This window comes from Periplaneta americana, chromosome 7 (assembly GCF_040183065.1).
Source record: "Periplaneta americana isolate PAMFEO1 chromosome 7, P.americana_PAMFEO1_priV1, whole genome shotgun sequence".
In the NCBI taxonomy this organism is placed as follows: Eukaryota; Metazoa; Arthropoda; class Insecta; order Blattodea; family Blattidae; genus Periplaneta; species Periplaneta americana.
In genome coordinates this window covers 178,246,887-178,269,167 of record NC_091123.1, presented here as the reverse complement: position 1 = coordinate 178,269,167, position 22,281 = coordinate 178,246,887, and the positions used below count along the sequence as shown (strand labels likewise).

Sequence of the window (22,281 nt, the reverse complement as noted above, 5' to 3'; positions counted from 1 at the left end):
GATGATTGACGCTTGGTTGTCCGTGAATATTATATGTGCATATATTGAACATTAAGAGCATATTTTTTAGTTTTGCAGCGAAGACGGTTTTCTATTTTCTGGACTTCAGCTCACTGCGCGTTTTTTCAATAAAATTTATTCTTACTCCTTATTTTGACTTGAAAAATACGTACGAACTACTAAAATTGAGCAGAAAGCAATAAGTTTCATTTTATATAGTTACGTGACAGGTGTTTGTTTTGATGTTTCTTGCATAGAGGGCGTTGATATATGAAGAGTCCACTGCAAGAATGATGGATGTCACTTTCTTGTCGAAAATGAACCAAGACTGTCAATGCATAGCTTAAGACATATAGAATGTACATACAGAGTTATATGGCATTAACACTGATAGTCATTGTCCAGTAATGATCGGAAAATCACAGTTAAGCTTTGAGCGCTAAGCATTTCAAACTTTCAATTGCTTCTCCTGCAAAATGTATTCCAAATGACATCCATCATTCTTGCAGTGGACTCTTCATATATATTAATGAATTGGTCTGCCATTTTGCCTTGTGCTAGTTAGAAAACAGTGTTTTCCGCTCAATATCAGTAGTTTGTACTGTAGTGGCAAAAAAAACCGGACCGACCCTTGTAGCTGATACAAAAGAATCCTGTGCTGTGTATTGTGTCAAACTGTGGTAATTTCAATATGGATAGTGAAGCCAGAGGTATGTACTGATATTTAATGTAAGAATACGCAGTTATCTTTGCCGAATAGAGGTAGAAATGTAATATTGACGCCAGATGAAAATAAAACTCTCAAAGCATTTTCTTCTGTCAGTTCTTTACTTTTTAACTTTGCCATTAGGAAAGTCCAGGATAAAAGAGAGGGTTTGGAATTCAACGGGTTACATCAGTTGCTTGTTTATGCGGATGACGTGGATATGTTAGGAGAAAATCCACAAACGATTAGGGAAAACACCTGAATTTTACTGGAAGCAAGTAAAAACAAAGTATATGATTATCTCTCGTGACGAGAATATTGTACGAAATGGAAATATAAAAATTGGAAATTTATCTTTTGAAGAGGTGGAGAAGTTCAAATATATTGGAGCAACAGTAATAAATATAAATGATACTCGGGAGGAAATTAAACACAGAATAAATATGGGAAATGCCTGTTATTATACAATTGAGAAGCTTTTGTCATCCAGTCTGCTGTCAAAAAATCTGAAAGTTAGAATTTATAAAACAGTTATATTACCGGTTGTTCTGTATGGTTGTGAAACTTGGACTCTCACTTTGAGAGAAGAACATAGGTTAAGAGTGTTTGAGAATAAGGTGCTTGGGAAAATATTTGGGGCTAAGAGGGATGAAGTTACAGGAGAATGGAGAAAGTTACACAACACAGAACTGCACGCATTGTATTCTTCACCTGACATAATTAGGAACATTAAATCCAGACGTTTGAGATGGGCAGGACATGTAGCACGTATGGGCGAATCCAGAAATGCATATAGAGTGTTAGTTGGGAGGCCGAAGGGACAAATACCTTTGGGGAGGCCGAGATGTAGATGGGAAGATAATATTAAAATGGATTTGAGGGAGGTGGTATATGATGGTAGAGACTGGATTAATCTTGCTCAGGATAGGTACCTATGGCGGGCTTATGTGAGGGCGGTAATGAACCTCCGGGTTCCTTAAAAACCAGTAAGTAAGTAAGTAAGTTTGGGGCACTGAAGGAAACGGCAAGAATCGAACAAATGCAATAAATTTCATTGTTACAATTAATTATATAAGATGGATGTGTTTTGTGACTGGCAAAATGTGAATCTGTGACTCTGAAATCAGCTACATAGGTCGGTCCGGTTTTTTTGCCCCTACTGTACATATGCCTGATGCCAAATCAAGGAGTTCTCAATACTTTTTTTTTCTCTCGAGGAAACGCATCATCAGCTAAAGTAAAGAATGAGGGTCTGAAGAAGATGATGAAGGAAATTAGCAAAGTTCTTCAAGGATACGATAGTGATGAGGAGGTTAATTATATCGTGTTAGCAGATTGTAAGTTTTCTGTCCTGGTTCCATGTGATGTAAGAACAATTTTTCTATGCACAAGTTAATTTTTTTATATTTTTTTTACACTTCTGCCATATTTACAATCGTCTACAATAGACAATAAGTAAATATTATGAAAGAATATGACATGAGTGGAGATGTTATCCCATGACAATACTCCAAAAGAAAAATAAACATGTTTTAAATAGTTGTAGTAAAAATGAATGGAAGGTCAAGAGCATTGGTCCTTTTTTTTCTTATTGCTTGACTATTATCCAGCAAATTTAATGCATGATGATTGGGATGTTGATTTAATCAGTGCAGGTATTATTTACTGAACTTAGAGATTTCTTCTTTTACAGTTGAAATGTTAAGATCATGATGAATGACATCATTACGTACATACCATGGTGCAGTGACAATGGAACGTAAAGTTTTGGACTGATACCTCTGCAGTATTTCAATGTTTGAGTTGCTAGCAGTTCCCCGCAGTTGGATGCCGTATGTCCAGATTGGTTTTAGTATGACTTTATAAACAAGAAGTTTATTTTCTAATGACAGTTTTGATTTAGGTCCCAATAACCAATATTTTTTTGATGTTTTAAATTTTAATTCTTTACGTTTAGTTTCAATATGTTTACGCCATTTTAAGCGGCGATCTAAATATTTAACATCGTCTGCTTCAGGAAGAATTTATTTTCTGGACAGGGGAATCAAGTTGGATCCTGAAAACATGGGAAAGGTTATAGTGTCACAAAGTTTTGCGTATAAAATTTGTTTTTAAATTAAATCAGCAATAGCCAATATGGCAATAACTAAGAAATTAAAGTGTCTGTTTTTTTTTTCTTTATGCTCAATATATTGAATATATCTCCTCTATGGCTAGTGTTTTGTTTTTCGTGGGATACTGTAATACGGTAGGTTTACCGGTTCTGCAGTTTTTAGTGCATATTTGCATGCATAATTTAGAATTTTAGTGCATATAGTTCTCAACAGTAATAATTATTATAATTAAAAACTAATTTGTAATTGTTTTCAACCTCTAACTCTCCCATTCTGTGTGGTGCGGAACGAAAAAGTTGGATTCGTTCGAATCAAATTATTCTGCATATTTAAAGGACAACTAAAATTCTTTGAATCATTAAACAATCATAATATACTGCTCTCGTAAACTGAGTGAGCATATTGGTAATAATTTAATGGCTTTCTCAAAACACGCTATGAAACGTTTCATATAAAATAATTTTTATTTCCAAAAGGAAGCAAAAAATGAGCAAAATTGTATTAAAATACACACTGGAACTCGAAAACAATAACTCCATAAATTTCCTAGACATCACCATAACAAAAGTTGACAACAAACACACCTTCAAAATATACAGAAAACCAACCACCACCACCACACACAAACACAACACATCTAATCACCCCACACAACACAAACATGCTGCATTCAGGATAATGGTACACAGATTACTCAACATACCCATGAGCCAACAACACTACAATGAAGAAGTGAACACAATCAAATACATAGCACAAGAAAATGGTTACAATCCAAACATAATAGACAACATCATAAGGAAGACAAAACAAAAACTCAACAAACACAAAAACACACAAAACACAACACAAACACAAGAACACAAGAAATACATCACACTAACATACGAAAACAAAAACACACACAAGATTGCATCCTCATTCAGAAAACAGAAATACAACATAGCATACATAACAGAAAACACACTACAAAGACATCTCAACACACAAACAAATAAATACGACCACACAGGCGTATACAAACTCACATGCAATAGTTGCGACAGTTCCTACATTGGACAGACAGACAGATCATTCCAAACTCGTTACAAAGAACGCATTAAAGCAATAACCAGAGGACACAATACATCTACATATGCCGAACACATAACTAATGCTAACCACACATACAATAACATAAATACAGACATGGAAATCCTACACATACAACCCAAAAACCAAAAACTCAACACACTAGAACAATATGAAATATACAGACACACTAAAACACACCCTGATCAAATTCTCAACACACAGATCAATTTCAGAACACACACACTATTTGACACCACATTTCAACACTTTTCAACAATCGAACGCACCCACACAACAGACAGCGAAGTTCGAGATGACGCCGAGATCTAGTAGGCTCTGAGGATAGTGTGAAGTAGCACCGAAACAGCTGTAAGCAGCACATGCTTACACAATTAACACGAGTAAGATCGCCATTTAATCAATTATTTAAAAATGTTTGTTTAAAATATCTCAAAGAATAACGTCCAGAAATTAATGACATTACTTATGGTCCCCGAGCCAAATAACGCCATGTATACCTTTAACGCCACCCTATTAAAATTTGTTAACGACACAAGTTTTCGGTAGTGCACTACTGTACCCTGCATTCGCTTGCAATCTAGTGATGAAATGAGTTACTAGCTGTCCGCTGACATTTACGAGTGACATTATATTCCATCATTTTCCTGTTGTGTGTTGATAGTGAATGGCTGTTCTTATATCAAGGTAAGAGGCAATATTTTATTTTGTGTGTTGAGCAAATAATAACTATATATTTTATATATTTTAATGTACCGAAGTACATATGATATTTCCATGCAGATATTCTGCGTCATCATACGATGAAAGAGTAATGGAACGGAGAAAAATTCTCTCCGGCGCCGGGATTTGAACCCGGGTTTTCAGCTCTACGTGCTGATGCTTTATCCACTAAGCCACGCCGGATACATATGTACTTCGGTACATTAAAATATATATGATATGCGTAATAAATCACTTCGTGATTTAAGACGGCGCCTATACCGTCGGATCCCGGCCAACTAGTCACTCATTCCAGTGCACCTCAACACATGTGTGGACTTCGGTCCTGCGTTCATAGACATCTATGACGTAGTGCAGAGGGCGGCCACTAGAGGGAACCCAAGAGTTGGAGCATAATCTGAGACGATTCTAACCGGCGTCGGGGTTGTATCCGGCGTGGCTTAGTGGATAAAGCATCAGCACGTAGAGCTGAAAACCCGGGTTCAAATCCCGGCGCCGGAGAGAATTTTTCTCCGTTGCATTACTCTTTCATCAAATAATAACTATATTAAACTATATATTTTCGTGATCCTTGAACATTCTTCTATGTATAGAAAGTATTTGCTATCTATAAAATTTGAAAATGTTAGAGAAACAGGCATGTCATGTTATCAAGTACTCAGTAGCGCTTTAACGTCATGTGGCGTTGAAGGTCTACAGACAAAATTTTAGGTTATGTTAGTACTAAGGCTGACAGTACAGCATCAGTGTGAAAACATCAGGAAAATCACTAAGCTTTCAACTTACAAATGTTCAGAATGTGCAGTGATGGTATTGGCTCAATTGCTTATCGAACTCTTATTTTTTTATTTTATTTTACATAACTTAATTTTTTTGTTTTACTTATTGGAAAACATTCATATTAAACCAAGGTAAATGTTTTTGTGTTTAATTGCCTCTTTTAAAGTAAGGAGTCACTGGAAAACATATTTTCCTAATCCATCTGGTGTTTCAGTTTCAGATCAAGATTCTTTCATTAGTATTGAGTGATTTTGCATCTTTTATTAGCAGAAACTAAAATTTAGTCGCTTAGTTCAATTTGTGTTGCTTAGGAAAAATAATTCATTAACAATTATAAGTGTATAGGTTACTAGAAAATAGGTGGCGTTAATTGGACAATCTGTTCCTAATAACGCCAGTTTACAAAGTTTTCCTATTTGAGTTCTAATTCTTGTTCGGTATATAATATATCCATTTTCATTGTGCCATTTTGTAAACATAAGATTACAGTTTCTATTTCATAATTTTCGTGTTTGTACATAACTTATTTCCAGAGCAAAAGTGACTGAAGTGTTAAGGTGGAGTTATTTGGTACGTGTACCTTATAAAGAGTGCGTCAGAAAGAACGGATGGATTTCAAACTATCGATACGCAACGAGGAGAGAGATATAGTGAGGGGGACCACGACTGTTGGGTCAGCCATAGAATGCAGTTTCAGTTGAGAATATGGTGTTGGTCTGGTGTACAACGTGCTTTCATCGTAGAGACATTTTTCAAAAATGAAGAGTCTGTGATCGCCACTCAGGACTCATTTCGACATCGGATGTCACGCTAGGATTCCAACTCGGAATACAATTTTGCGGTGGGTGGCTTCATTTCGTATCACAGGTTCAACATTGAAGAAGAAATCACCTGGACGAAATTCTATTGCACTGAGATTGTCCGAGGCTACGGTAAGATCTCGCGCCCTGCGACTTCTTTCTTTGGGACCATTTGAAGGCGTAAGTTTGTAAACATCGATCACATACACTGGACGAACTGAAGACAGCGATTCGCGAAGAAATCGTGGCAATTGCACCAGCTATGACTGTGAAAGTGATGGCGAACATCAGAAAACGCCTCGATGCCTGTATTGAAAGCCAAGGACATCATATGGATAATGTTGTTTTACATAAATAAACTGCATGTATTGGTGAATATGTTGATAACAATAAATTTTTGATTTGATGAATCTTTACAATTTTCTTGCCATGTGAAATCCATCCGTTCTTTCTGACGCACCCTGTACAATGGCAGGTGCATTTTTGATGCTGCATGAACCTCATGATAGTCATCTGGAATTCCGCTTAACAAGTGATATTTTATGAGACCTTACATGGTAAAAATCTATTGTAAGGCTAAATCAGCCATACTAGTTTTGAATAAAATACAGCAGAGTAATGCAAAACTTAGGTAGGAAAACATGACATAAAGGATGCAAAAAAATCAGTTGACTGACCAAACAAAACAGTAATGGACCAGTAACGGAAATGCGACTTATTAAATTATTTCAGCGAACGTACTGTGCAGTGTATTTCGCAAACGAGACTTCACAGTCGAGAAGCTTTCCCGGAATTGACTTTTGTTTATAATTTTTTGTTCGTACAGCCTTGTATTCGAGCGTAAATGTGGTATAGCTTAATGTTGCACGATGCAATGACGTCACACGGCTCCTAGTGACACTATCAGCAGTACACTGCTTGTCACCTTCCACAGTTGCACGAAAATTCTAGTGATAAGCATCGCAGAACGCCATGTGGGGGAGCTTCCACTAACAGGTAAGTGAGCGACAGAAAAAATGTCCGTAAGTGTTGTGGGAAAGAAAAGATTAGATAATGGAATTAGTTAAAATCGTAACAATGCCAATTCCTTCTCGGAAACGTATCACTTTCGAAACAGGAGGGTTTTCGATTAAAAATATTAAAATTGTTATAATCGTTTCCTACTTTCATGAAATACGTACATACAACAATAGCTACATACTTAAAAAATTTTACACACAACACTTATATATATATATATATACTAGCCGTACCCGTGCGCTCCCCTGCACCCGTTAGAAATAAATATAAAGTAATTACATAATTAAAACAGGGCATTTGATCCAGGGACCATTCGTGTTTGATAGAAGGATAAATCGTTTAATATGTTACTTAATTTAAATTGTATTTAAATAAATAAAATGCCATCATTCTGATCCAGAGACCACTCATTTGGTGCAATGACAATTCTTTTAATATGTTTCTTAATTGCTATTACATGCAACCATAGTTTAATGAAGATTGACATTTTTTTTTAGTTTTAATGTGTATACTTTATATTGCTTGCTATATGTTTCCATTGAATTATGGAACTTAATTTTAACCCTTGTTTTCTACGTCTTCAGTAAATGGCCCACTATGATTCTGAACCCTTCAAATAACTTAAATAGTGATACAGCATATATAGTGATATGTAATTATATTTCTTTCTTTCGAAAATGTAAGAATTCACGATCTCCTATGTACCATTGCCATGGAATGAATGAATGTGTTTTTTCTTCCTACTCAAAAGTTTATATTTTGCATATAGGGGTTATTGCAGGAACAACAACGCTATAATCTGAGGCGGCGGTGAAAATGTATTGTATTGTTATTTTAAAAGTCTTGTATATCCTTAAATAACAGTCATATCAAAATTTTTCAAAGAATAAAACTTATCGGATATCATTTTTAAAGAAACTTTTGTTATGTAACATGTTTCACAAAAATCAATAATAAGCGAGATATTTCGATTTACTTAATTCAGGCCCCTTATAACCCCCCTTTAAAATAATGTATTTTGAATGCCATATAGCCTAAATTCTAAGTTACAACAAACTTAATTTATATTTCAATTTTCATCGAAATCCGTTCAGCCATTATTGCGTGAAAAGGTAACAAACATCCAGACAGACAGACAGACAGACAGACAGACAAACAAAAATTTCAAAAAAGCGACTTTCGGTTTCAATATGGTTAATTATACATATTAACACCAATTATTTTTGGAAAGTCGAAAATTACCAGAAAAAGTTTGGCTACAGATTTATTAGTATATATATATATATATACATACATTTATTTATTTATTTATTAATCATATCTGAACATCTGTTCTCACATTCACATCCATCCGTGTCTCCATACTTCCACTCATCCCTCCATCACTTCATCCATCCATTCATCCATTAATCCATCGACGCATCTGTCCATCTATCCGTCTCTATAACCACCAGTCTCTCCATCTAAACAATCAAACATCTCCAATAATCCACAGATGTCTCATTCTATCTATTCGTCTCTCCAACCACTCTTCCATCCTAGAAAACCCCTATATAACGTCTGCTTAACCCATCGAAAATACCATTACGATTTAGACTGGGATCGAACCCAGATTATCTGGATGGAAGACTAGCGAGCTCTGTGCTCAACGACAGACGCGTCTAATATACGGTAAATAATCAGGGAGACATAGCTGTGAATATCCAGTAGTCAGTGAAATGAGCTAGCAAAATTTATGTGTTCATGCAAAACATGACGTAATTACAGTTTAAAGCACAATACACTGATTCCCTAGCGTGATTACAACGATTTTATGGATTTGTGACATTTATGGATTTCGCAAAGAGTATGAATTATGGCCTTCAACACAATACACAACGAACTCAATAGAAAGAAACAAGAAATAACAGGAAGTTCTGAAGAAAAAACAATAATATAAGACCAACGGACGATTAAAGACGATTTTATACTAATAGTCTGGAATATTTCTATACATTAATAATTTTCGCATATACGTAATTAGGCTATTTATTTCCCATAGCTCAGGATGTGAATTGAGGCGAACTGCGTTAGATCTTGATGTGGTTGGCACTGAAGGATGCAACGACTCTTAGGATAAAAATTCTCATCTTTCCTTAATGTTTTTCTAACTTTGGTGACATAATTTATTGGACTGAAGTAAACAAATTAAATAATTTAAACTTTAAAATCGAATTTGTGGACCCAGAGAATTGTTTTTTAATTAATAACAAAAAATTAATAACATTTTGGACTCACCTAACTCCATTAGAAATTGACCTAGAGTAAAACTTCTTTCGCCAAAATGATCTCCTACATACTGTATAGAGAATGTTACATCTAAAATTATATATTTATATTGAATTATTCAAAAGATATGCCACATTAGGTCTATATAAACACTTTAGAAAAAAAATATATATATATATTTTTGGATAAAGTAATTTATAATCGATTGAAAATAATAATTTTAGTTTACAACATAGCCACATGCTTAAGCTTCAATTTGGTACCTCAATGAAGTCTTTTGCCCAATTGGAAATCTACTTTTTGTCCGTCGGAAGGATAATAAATGTCGGAAAATGTGAAATAGGAGGAAACAGACACTGATTTATTTATTTTAGTAGGCTATTTTACGACGCTTTATCAACATATCAGGTTATTTAGCGTCTGAATGAGATGAAGGTGATAATGCCGGTGAAATGAGTTCGGGGTCCAACAACAGACACTGAAGATGGCGTAAGGTATAGAAATTATAGCGAGCTTATATAAGGCGTTCAGAGCTAAAGTGGATCAAGTCACAAATTTTCATAAATTGAGTTTAATTAATTTTCTGATTATCTGAAGTTGGATCTTTTCCGAGCAGTAATGGATCAAGTCTTAATTCCAAGTATTCGCCGGTAGGTGACACCAGTCACTTTTGGCTCAGATTATTTGTTCACGATGTTTTGAGCCATAGTGGATCAAGTCACCAAAGCGTTGCATCAATAAACATCACAATTATTTATATTTTATAAATCTAGAATTTGAGAATGAAGAAATAAAATTATTGCTATTGAAATTAGATAATCCACTAGAGCAAGTTAACTTTAAGTCCTATTACCTCAAAACTACATCTAATAGACTTGATCCACTTTAGCTATGAACGCCTCATATTATAAATTACCAAATAATTATGAAATTACTGAGATAATGAGTACAAGTTATGTATTTTTTAAAACTAGAACAAATGACCTTCCAGATAGTCAAAATCATAGTTTATGAACATTTTGAAGAAATATGACATTTCTAGAGTTTATGTATACCTTAACACATCCAGGAATGCATAGGCACATGCCCTTTCTAGAATGCCTCCTATTCCGTAGGCTAGCGATTACCATAGCCAACTAGCAACTTGATCCGAAGATCTTGAGTTCAAATACTGCAGAAAATGATTGACTTTAAAGGGCAATAAATTACTTCGCACGGATTCCTTCAGAAGGTAAGCGAATATGGAAAAAATATGTTGCAGAATTACGTCATGCTAAAGAATTCTGTCTCTGATGAAGTATTCCAGGTGAAATTCGTCGGCATTTCTAGCCCATGTCGAAATTTGAAAATAGAAAATTAAGTCGTAATAATTTCTAAATTCTAATCCACAGCAACATCGTAATTTCAATAACAAATGTATGACTCATAAGAAACAGGGCAAAGGTTTTATTAATCTTGTTCATGATGATAATTTCCCAAATTATCGGTCCGTTGACCACGTCGAAAACTTTTGCATAATCAGTAATGGGTAAGTATGCAGGTATGTCAAATTCACGAAGTCTATAATAATAGATGAAATTGTGAAGGCGTCATCTACGCAATTAGAAATATCTGCTCTTCTAATGAGAAAGTCACCTTTATTGAATTCAATCTATGCGTAAATGATTTTATGCTCGACCATTCCGAAATATAGTAATTATACACCTGGTAGCAGTCCTTTAATGCATGTCATTAAAGTACACCTAATCATTAAAGTTCAGGTTTTCGATTATTCTCGGATATGCAATCGAAAGACAACGAGGGAAACGTCACGGAGGCTGGAAATCCAACACTGTCGCAGAAGATTATGTTCTGTTACTATAATAATTAGCGTTAATTGTAAATAATATTCAAATAAATTCAATTTGTCATCTCGTTTTTCAATTCTAAATCAATTTCCAGGTTATATCAAAATTAGTTCATGTTACATTACATCAAGGTCAATGACAATATTGTTCCTCGGAAAAAATCAATACTTTGGCGTCTGAGCACATCTCACAATTTACGAGCAATGAACAAGGTCACTTTAGATCTTCTGTCAGATACAAATAAAATGAATACTTCTGAATTATTTCAAGTTAGAAATATGGTCGAACATAAAAAGTCGTATGAAACTTGCCTATAATGGTAATTAAAACGCTCGTATGAAAAGTATGAAACTCGCTTGCGCTCGTTTCATAAACAAACATACTCGCGTCTTAATTACTATCATTATAGGCTCGTTGCATAATGTAATATTAATACACATTTTACAACCGAAATTTAGGAAGCTGCTTCCTCTATAGTTTCGGCAGTCTATTCTGTTTCCTTTTTTAAAGATATAATAATAATAATAATAATAATAATAATAATAATAATAATAATAATAATAATTTCATTAACAGCAACATCAATAATAATAATAATAATAATAATAATAATAATAATAATAATAATACTGACTTAGTGGCTTTTAAGAAACCCGCAGGTTCATTGCCGCCCTCACATAAGCCCGCCATTGGTCCCTATCCTGAGCAAGATTAATCCAGTCTCTACCATCATATCCCACCTCCCTCTAATCAATTTTAATATTATCCTCCCATCTACGTCCCGGCCTCCCCAAAGGTCTTTCTCCCTCCGGCCTCCCAACTAACACTCTATATGCATTTCTGGATTCGCCCATACGTGCTACATGCCCTGCCCATCTCAAACGTCTGGATTTAATGTTCCTAATTATGTCAGGTGAAGAATACAATGCGTGCAGTTCTGCGTTGTGTAACTTTCTCCAATCTCCTGTAACTTCATCCCTCTTAGCCCCAAATATTTTCCTAAGCACCTTATTCTCAAACACCCTTAATCTATGTTACTCAAAGTGAGAGTCCAAGTTTCACAACCATACAGAACAACCGGTAATATAACTGTTTTATAAATTCTAACTTTCAGATTTTTTGACAGCACACTGGATGATAAAGTGAAACGTATAGCAGAGTCCGTATAGGTCAGTTTCTGTCAGATGCGTTTCCAATTCCCTGTGGGCTAAAGCAAGGAGATACACTATCACTTTTACTTTTTAACTTTGCTCTAGCAGAGTATGCCATTAGGAAAGTCCAGGATAACAGAGAGGATTTCGAATTGAACGGGTTACATTAGCTGCTTGTCTATGCGGATGACGTGATTATGTTAGGAGAAATTCCACAAACGACTAGGGAAAACACGGGAATTTTACTGGAAGCAAGTAAAGAGATAGGTTTAGAAGTAAGTCCCGGAAAGACAAAGTATATGATTATGTCTCGTGACCAGAACATTGCACGAAATGGAAATATAAAAATTGGAAATTTATCTTTTGAAGAGGTGGAGAAGTTCAAATATCTTGGAGCAACAGTAACAAATATAAATGATACTCGGGAGGAAATTAATCGCAGACTAAATGTGTGAAATGTCTGTTAATATTCGGCTGAGAAGCTTTTATTATCTAGTCTGCTGTCAAAAAATCTTAAAGTTAGAATTTATAAAACAGTTATATTACCGGTTGTTCTGTATGGTTGTGAAACTTGGACTCTCACTTTGAGAGAGGAACAGAGATTAAGAGTGTTTGAGAATAAGGTGCTTAGAAAAATATTTGGGGCTAAGAGGGATGAAGTTACAGGAGAATGGAGAAAGTTACACAACACAGAACTGCACGCATTGTATTCTTCAACTGACATAATTAGCAACATTAAATCCAGACGTTTGAGATGGGCAGGGCATGTAGCACGTATGGGCGAATCCAGAAATGCATATAGAGTGTTAGTTGGGAGACCGGAGGGAAAAAGACCTTTAGGGAGGCCGAGACGTAGATGGGAGGATAATATTAAAATGGATTTGAGGGAGGTGGGATATGATGGTAGAGACTGGATTAATCTTGCTCAGTATAGGGACCAATGGCGGGCTTATGTGAGGGCGGCAATGAACCTGCGGGTTCCTTAAAACTAGTAAGTAAATAAGTATAATAATACAACAAATCAAACTCATTTAAGAAAATATTTGTGCACGTTCCTATGGAAACCAGCGGCCACTCGTGGTAATGTGTACAATTTGAAAATAATACGAAATATGTCAGTCATGGAGAAGCATGTCTTCATCTTCTATAACAAGACTTTATAGTCGTCAGCAGGAAGTGAGTGCTTTTTTTTTTTTGTGTATTCAAGGGGAACTTTTGGACGCTGAGTCATAGCTACGACGTATCTTCACCTCAGACAATGTGGGACAAATACTCATGCCTTCGGCAGTGCCCACCGATACCAGATTTCAAGGTCAAAGTAAATCCCCGTACACAGCACGAACCGGCGTTACACGTGTTTACCGTTCACGCATTGGGAAAAGTTCGTACTTTAACAAACATTATCGAATAGAAGCTCTCCAATATTTCGTATTTCGAGTAGGTACTCAAAACGATTTAAACCCTAACAATTCATTAGATTTGCAAACCAGGATGCAAAAAACAAGGGTCACAAAGACGAGACATATTTTCCTTTCGTCTTACTAATCAATAATTGAACTTTGGACATAAGAAGGCGGTAAGTGCCAATATCTTTGAATTTCCCCCCCCCCCAAAATAGAGTCTATGTTCCTCACTCAATCCAGTAAGGAAGGGGGAATAGTTCCATTGTAATTTATTTAGAACCTCTCTTCTCCCACAGATATGCAAAATGTATGATATTACATTATTATCTGCACAAGAAAGCTCTGTTTTCTAGGATTTTTCTCTTTGGGATTTACCAGTGGCGAAGCTAAGAAGTAAATATTAAGTAGGCTGAAAAAAATCTGCTTACCTTATATCTTTTAATATAGCACATGTTTCTTGGGTTTCCTTTCAAAATATTTTGTGTTACATAACCTACAAGAAGATAATGACCAATTATTTTCACCCCCAAACAGAATACAGATACAGTGAAAGCTCTTAAGTTCGACAGAAATCAAGTTCGACATCCTATAGTTCGACTGTTTACGTAGGAGAATTAGACACGCCCCTATACGGGCACTAAGAAATGGGTTTGCCATTTGAATGGGAATTGGTTCTGTGTCTTGTAGTGATACTTTTGTTAAAGGAAAACAGAATATTTTATTGATTTAATCACTGATTTTAAATTAATGAACTCTTCTTTTCCTATTTGAGAATTGTGCCGTTTGTGAGACGGAACTGTCGAAACCCACTGTGGTACTAGAAGCGCATACACAAGTCTCGGGGCAGGCAGGAAATGCAAGTACAGTACTGTATTCGTTGATGGATAACCAATAAGAATTTGTATTCATTTCACCTGCCACACCCACTACCCTTATTCGACTGAACTTTCAATTCTGTTCGGTCGAACTTAGGAGAGTCCACTTTATAATAATATAACTTATTTTTAGCAAGGATATTTCTTATACACCATGAAATTTAAAATTTTATACTGTATTTTGTCTTCCTCCATCCGCTATTTTAACATGTAAATTTGATGTCGATCTCTTGTCTTTGTAAGTTCATTTTGTCTCATACGCCCAACTTGAAAACGGTTTCTTTTTTAATTCTACAAATAATGACCTCAATAATCTCTGTGTATGAGCCATTTCACACAAAACTAGTATGTAACACACACATGCATGCACGTTTGAGTAAAGTAACACTCAACAATGCAGCGCATTCACAGAAGACCAACATAGCTCGGCGTATTACATCGCGATTGAGGCTAGCCACGCTTTCTGCTACTGAGTCGTAGCGAATCGATACTCCCTCCTCCCCGGCCTCTCCTCAAGCTTGCGAGTGCCTCTGCCTGTGAGCGAGGATATCGCGCGTCGCTACGAGGCTTCTGCCACAAGCCTCTCGCAGTGGATTTTTGTTATTGGGTTATTTTACGACGCTGTATCAACATCTACGTTATTTAGCGTCTGAATGAAATGAAGGTGATAATGCCGGTGAAATGAGTCCGGGGTCCAGCACCGAAAGTTACTCAGCATTTGCTCATATTGGGTTGAGGGGAAACCCCGGAAAAAATCTCAACCAGGTAACTTACCCCGACCGCGATTCGAACCCAGGCAACCTGGTTTGAACCTGGGTCACCTGGTTTCGCGGCCAGACGCACTGACAGTTACTCCACAGGTGTGGACTCTCGCAGTGGGACCCAGCTTGCGGAGACCTTGGGTATTCTCAAACATGACTAAGATGTGGTGCACCCGTTAAGTTGAGATACTCATACCCTCACTAATTTCCCGCACTTTTAGTCGACTGTCATTCAACACCATATCGTAGATATATTTCTACGTTTTCTTCACTTGTTGCTGTTACCAGACATCCACTGCGGGGATCGTTCTACGTACTTGCTTTCCTTATCGAGACATTTTTCAAGAATGGCGATTCAGTTGTGAAAACTCTGCGTGCCTTTCGTCTACAATTTAATGTTGGCCGCCACGGAGCCGTTCCGGCTCGCAATACCATATTGAGATGGGTGCAAACTTTCGATTACCAGCATCAGCTTGCAACATTGAGCGAGTAAGAGTGGCTGTTACGAGGAATCCACATCGATCAGCTAGACGGCAGGCTATAGCACTGTTCTGTGCGCCGAATATTGCATTCAGAACTTAAGTTTCATCCATATAAACTAATGATTAGACTTCGTTGAATTGCCACACGCAGCATGCTGTCAGGTTGCCGATGTACGGTAGTATAGAAGAGGTGAGCGACCGCCCGGTCTCGTAGTATAAGCAGTTCATGTTAAGAGTTGTGACCGGTCCAAATAGGTAGAGCAGCTACAGCTAATGTATACCTATGTAAGCACTTGTTTTTGCATTAATATGGTTGAAACAGTCAAAGCTTAACATCTGTTCAGTGCAGACAAGAATTATGCAGAACATTACAGTAAAATAATGGAGGTAATTGATGCATTGGATAGCATAGACAGTTCCGCTGTTGCAGCTGTAAAATCATTGTCTTCTAGCTATTGGAAGATATTGTGTTCACTGACTCTAATTTTAAATTCGTGTCCAAAAGCATCATCCTGTTAGAATCGTCTAAACTACAACGCTCAGAAGCCCTTAATATAGTGGATAAAGTATCGCAAACCGTTATCCAAAATAACAATTCACTAATTTCAGAAAAAGTGAAATGTAAGTTGAGAAACATTATTGCTAAAAATTCTGCCTATTCACAACCTTCGTATTATAAATGATGTAGTATGAGGTCACGACAAGACGTCTGAAGTTGGTGTACTAAAAAGTAGATGTGCACCTATAACATCGTGTGATTTTGAACGTACATTTCCCAATATAAAAACTGTTTAAGTGACCATCGGAGGAGATTACTTTGCAGTCGCTCAAAATGTACGTAACTCTTCACTGCAATGCACATATTCAAGAATGATGTGAGTATCTTACATTAAATTTTAAGAGTTAATATATCTCACTATAAAATAATTGTGTATTTACATGTTTAGACATTTCCTACTTCAATGATCATTCATTATATTTCTTGAATGCAGGATACAGGTTTTATTGTAACCGCAGTATACTGCTCAGTGTTTACATCAGAGACATATTCCATCCTTTGCACGCCCCTGTCTCATACAGTCTATACCGCGTGCACAGTAAACCTTGCTATTCTCGTGGCAATTCCACGAAGTCTACTAATGATTGTTCAGTAATTGAATGAGGGAGACTATGTCCAACGCAGCACATTTTCCGAGAGAATGCTGGAAATTTTGGCTGACGAAGCTGTTACGTTCATGAATGACGAGGCACATTTCTATTTAAATGGTTATGTTAATAAGCAGACTTCAGATACTGGGCCCTCGAAAATCCTAACGAACTAGACGGGCGTCCGCTTCACTGTGCAAAGTTTACAGTTTGGTGTGCTGTGTCTAGAAACTGCATCATAGGCCCATATTTTTTTAGGAGAACGGAAACACTGTTAAATTGTTTTGTATTATAATATAGCTCAACTTATGAATGATCGTTTGCGTTTGTAAATTTAATAATCTGATTGGCTATGTATTGTATACTTTTAGTAGAGCCATCGATGTAGCTCAGTCGACAGACTCGCTGGGCTGCTGATCCGGAGCTGCGTTCGGGCTTGGGTTGGATCCCCCTTTGGACTTTGGTTTCTTCGGAGGTTTTCCCCAGCCGTGGGACTGAAGCCGGATGGTCTATGGCGAGTCCTTGGCATCAACCCCTTTGATTTGATTACCCCCTTTGATTTGATTACCTGGTTGGGTTTTTTCGAGGTTTCCCCCACCGAAAAGGCAAATGCCGGGTAATATTTTGGCAAATCCTCGGACCTCATCTCATCTCACTACATCTCGCCAAAATGTAAAAAAAATGTAAAAAAATTGTACAAAATTGTAAAAATTGTAGAAAATTACTAAATTGTAAAACTATAAAAATTTGTAAAAATTGTAATTGTAATATTGTGGGGTTAACTGAAGTCCGGTTCTTCTATATGGCTGTGAAACTTGGACTCTCACTCTGAGAGAGGAACATAGGTTAAGGGTGTTTGAGAATAAGGTGCTTAGGAAAATATTTGGGGCTAAGCGGGATGAAGTTACAGGAGAATGGAGAAAGTTACACAACACAGAACTGCACGCATTGTATTCTTCACCTGACATAATTAGGAACTTGAAATCCAGACGTTTGAGATGGGCAGGGCATGTAGCACGTATGGGCGAATCCAGAAATGCATATAGAGTGTTAGTTGGGAGAGCGGAGGGAAAAAGACCTTTAGGAAGGCCGAGACGTAGATGGGAGGATAATATTAAAATGGATTTGAGGGCGGTGGGTTATGATGATAGAGACTGGCTTAATCTTGCACAGGATAGGGACCGATGGCGGGCTTATGTGAGGGCGGCAATGAACCTTCGGGTTCCTTAAAAGCCATTTGTAAGTAAGTAAGTAAGTAAGTAATATTGTAAAATGTTGACATGTTCCACATCTTAAAGCTTCATTGCTCATGTAAGATCTATGGAATAAAATACATGAATGAATGAATGAATGAATGAATGAATGAATGAATGACAGTGAATAGTGAACGCTACGTCGAAATGCTGAGGACATTTCTTCAACCAGAACTGTGTAGGCGTCTACGTGGGATTGATAGACAAATTGTATGGTTTCAGCAAGATGGTGCCACGGCTCATACGGCAGAAAATTCAATGTCAGTTCTGCGCCGCATGTTTTCAGGGCACATCATTCTCGGCGTGGCGACATTCCCTGGCCTCCCCGCTCGCCTGACCTTACCGTCTGCGAGTACTTTCTGTGGGGTTAACTGAAGTCCAAAGAGTACGTAAACAGACCCCAAACAACTGATGACCTGAAGATTGCCATTGGCCAGGAAATCGCAAACATTGATGACGAAATATTGGAAAGGGCGACACGCAACTCAGGTAAAGACTTGAAGAGTGCATAGAGAGAGACGGACACCATTTGAAGGACATAATTTTCAAAACAATCTAAATGTATGTCAACAAAATGGTATACATAGCCAGCTTTTTTTTTTTTTGGCAGTAATACATTTGTTCTAATGAACGTAACTACTGAGTTATTTCCATTTCAAAATCACCCGATTCCTCTGCCGCACCTTGTACTTATTTTCTACTGTACCTATACATTTTCGTTTACAATTACATTGGATATGTTGGTGCACTTCCTGATAATCTTATGATCTGCCGTAATATCGCCTATTAGAATTTTACATGAGGCGTCTACATTGTCACCATATGCACAACAAATACTGTTCCTCCCATTCTTCCTTAAACACACGTTTCCGAACAGATGTTGAAGGTTTTGAGAAAGAAGCAATCTAAATCTAATCAGGTAACCCGCCACTGGTAGATGCCTGTGTAGTGGAGTTGGACGGAAGGGAGGGGGTGAAGCAAAGACAGTTTACACAGCTGCTTCTGCGACGTCACTATTACGATACTAAAAGCCAGGTTATGAACCGACTAAACCGGAAGCAACGTTCTGTCGCTCTCTTTCAGAGCGTATTCCGAATCTCACCGGTGAGCAATCCGATGGCATCACGGTGTTCCGAATTCCACCTATGACGTCATTGATGCTCCACCGGTGTCGCACCGGTGCCATCAACTTGCAGAGGTGGTGGCAGTCTCCATCAGCCGCCATCAGTGAATCTGATTGGTTCTTGTATAGGGCGGGAATTAGCAAAGGAATAACATCGTGCACTGTTGTGTCATGGCGGTGTGTTCTGCTTTAGTTCTGCTGTATTGTTTGTAATGAGCACAACGTAAAAACAATATGTTAATGGCTTACGAGCGAACATGTCAACGGACCAGTTATTACTATCGGTTCAAGAAATAAATTGTTTATGCTATCTTTTCTTTGAACGAGATGAGAGTACGAAAATTTCGCAAAATTTTGCTAGCGTAACACAGATAACAACTTGTACAGTCGCCATGACAGCATCGATCCTTCCAGCAGTTTTGTTCCTTATTTCACTGCAACGTGACGTCATTGATCCCACCGGACCGGTGAGATTCGGAATACGCTGAGAGCTCTGTTGCCACATAGAGGCGCGAGATTGAAAGCGTGTTCAGCGTTTGTCACCGATATGTTTAAAACAACTGTCGAAGCTGTGTTTTCAATTATTGATACATGTAATAAACAAGTATGTAACGAATTCAAACATTTCAGTTGAACGAACAATGCTGCAATAATAATAATAATAATAATAATAATAATAATAATAATAATAATAATAATAATATAATGTTAACTAAATATATCCAGATATATTATAGTAATTTTTATTTTGAGTTGCCGTTATAAATCGAATTTACTATCTAGCTATTTTTTTTTCACATCTATACTAATAATAAATCTGTAGCCGAAATTTTTCTGGTAATTTTCGATTTTCCAAAAATAATTGATCCTAACATATATATAATTAACAACCCTGAAACCGAAAATCGCTTTTTTGAAATTTTTGTTTGTATGTCTGTCTGTCTGTCTGTCTCTTTGTATGTTTGTTACCTTTTCACGCGATAATGACTGAACGGATTTCGATGAAAATTGGAATATAAATTAAGTTCGTTGTAACTTAGATTTTAGGCTATATGGCATTCAAAATACATTATTTAAAAGGGGCGTTATAAGGGGGCCTGAATTAAGTAAATAGAAATATCTCGCTTATTATTGATTTTTGTGAAAAATGTTACATAGCAAACATTTCTTTAAAAGTAATTTTCGATAAGTTTTATTCCTTGACAAATTTTGATAGGACTGATATTTAATGAGATAAATGAGTTTTAAAATTAAAATAACTGCCATCTAAGGCCGTGTAATGAATAAAAAAACAAATGACTTCGTCTATAAGGGGCCTTGGACAGCAACAATCGAAAGCTATGAAAGATAGCCTACAGAGAATGTTTCTGTGTTTGTATGAAGTAATATCGGAAGCTAAATTAACCGATTTGTATAATTAATTATTATTTCATCACTGGAAAGTGTAGTTTCTCTAGATGGACATAATGCTATAATATTATTACAGCAACTTCTGATATAATATAACATGATATAATATAATATAATATAATATAATATAATATAATATAATATATAATATAATATAATATATTATAATATGTAATATTATATAATATAAGTTATTTGCAGGGTTCACAACCATAGTGGGCCAAGCGCCATTTACTGAATACGTAGAAAACAAGGGTTAAAATTAAATTATTACCATAATTCAATGGAAACCTATAACAAGTAAAATAAAATATACACATTAAATCTAAATGATGTCAATCTTCATTAAAGTATGGTTGCACGTAATAAAAATTAAGAAACATGTTAAAGGAATTGTCATTGCACCAAATGAGTGTCTCTGGACCAAAATGATCGCATTTTAATTATTTGGATGCAATTTAAATTAAGTAACATATTAAACGATTTATCCTTCTATCAAACACGAATGTTCCCTGGATCAAATGTCCTATTTTAATTATGTAATTACTTTATATTTATTTCTAACGGTGCAGCGGAGCGCACGGGTACGGCTAGTCAATAATAATAATTTAAAGGATATGATCTTAATTTTATATTTATAATAATAATAATAATAATAATAATAATAATAATAATAATTTATTTTAGCTGGCAGAGTTAAGGCCGTAAGGCCTTCTCTTCCACTCAACCAGCAAAACGTATATATACATATGCATGAATTTACAAAGAATTCAATAATTTATACTGATTGAGTCATGTTCGAGTATATTGTATTATTATTATTATTATTATTATTATTGTTATTATTGTTATTATTATTATTATTATTATTATCATTTATACCCATTCATTAAGAATGCTTGGTCTAATTAGATCTATAACTTATTCTTTTTCCACTCCTATGTGTTTATTAATTTTATACTATACGTTGGTTAGATCCAAGCTTGAATATGCATCTGTTGTATGGAACTCCATTACTCCCACTGACTCGGCTAAATTGGAGAATATTCAAAGAAAATTTATTTCCTTGTGTTCTTATAGATTTTTACCAATTTCCGATTATAACTATGAGATTAAATGCAATTATTTCAATTGCGGTAGTTTGTTCACCAGACGTCAGGATCTTGATTATTTATTTTTTTGTAAAGTCATTAAGGGTGATATTGATTGTGAATCTTTCATAAGCAATATCAGTCTTCGTATTCCTGCTAATGGTTTAAGATTTCATAAATTGTTTTATAATAAGAATCCTAAATCTCTCTCTCCGTTCTGCAGATGCATTAAATAT

General features: G+C 36.0%; 1 protein-coding gene across 1 annotated transcript in view; it reads left to right on the top strand.

Annotated features, from left to right (window-relative positions):
• Positions 1-7,082: 7,082 nt before the first annotated feature.
• The window catches only part of LOC138703805 (beta-1,3-glucan-binding protein-like), a 55,856-nt gene continuing 40,657 nt past the window's right edge, over positions 7,083-22,281 (top strand). The window contains exon 1 of the mRNA XM_069831994.1: positions 7,083-7,211. The gene's annotated coding sequence lies outside the window, so the exon portion shown is untranslated. The remainder of the gene's footprint in view (positions 7,212-22,281) is intronic.